At 35.3% G+C, this 688-nt stretch overlaps 1 pseudogene; it reads left to right on the plus strand.

Moving 5' to 3' along the window:
• The first annotated feature begins 226 nt into the window (after window positions 1–226).
• LOC108544634 (olfactory receptor 56A5-like) overlaps window positions 227–688 on the plus strand; it is a 5960-nt pseudogene continuing 5498 nt past the window's right edge.

Raw genomic sequence — 688 nt, forward strand, 5'->3', positions numbered from 1 at the left:
TTTGCTTTTCTAAATTAACTTCAGAAATAATTTACTAAACCTTTCACTACTTGTGTTAATATTTACTAAAGTTTGCCTTCATTTGGGATTGGTCATCTGTATCTCATACATTTTATAAATTAGAAAGTGTTAGCAAATATTTTAACAGCTTTGTTTTCTATTTCTAATTCCTGTGTCTTATCAAACACAATTTCAGGTGAAGTTTTCTCAGCTGAGAATTTATTTCATGACATTACCCAGCAACAACTCCACTTCCCCAGTCTTTGTTTTTTTTTTTTTTTTTTTTTTTTTTTTGCTTGTTTTGTTTTATTCTTTTAATATGACTATTAGAATATTTTGTTGTTGTTGTTGTTGTTTTTATTATACTTTAAGTTCTAGGGTACATGTGCATAACGTGCAGGTTTGTTACATATGTATACTTGTGCCATGTTGGTGTGCTGCACCCATCAACTAGTCAGCAACCATCAATTCATCATTTATATCATGTATAACTCCCAATGCAATCCCTCCTCCCTCCCCCCTCCCCATGATAGGCCCCAGTGTGTGATGTTCCCCTTCCCGAGTCCAAGTGATCTCATTGTTCAGTTCCCACCTATGAGTGAGAACATGCGGTGTTTGGTTTTCTGTTCTTGTGATAGTTTGCTAAGAATGATGGTTTCCAGCTGCATCCATGTCCCTACAAAGGACG

Source organism: Rhinopithecus bieti, unplaced genomic scaffold (genome assembly GCF_001698545.2).
Source record: "Rhinopithecus bieti isolate Rb0 unplaced genomic scaffold, ASM169854v2 scaffold_28197, whole genome shotgun sequence".
Lineage (NCBI taxonomy): Eukaryota > Metazoa > Chordata > Mammalia > Primates > Cercopithecidae > Rhinopithecus > Rhinopithecus bieti.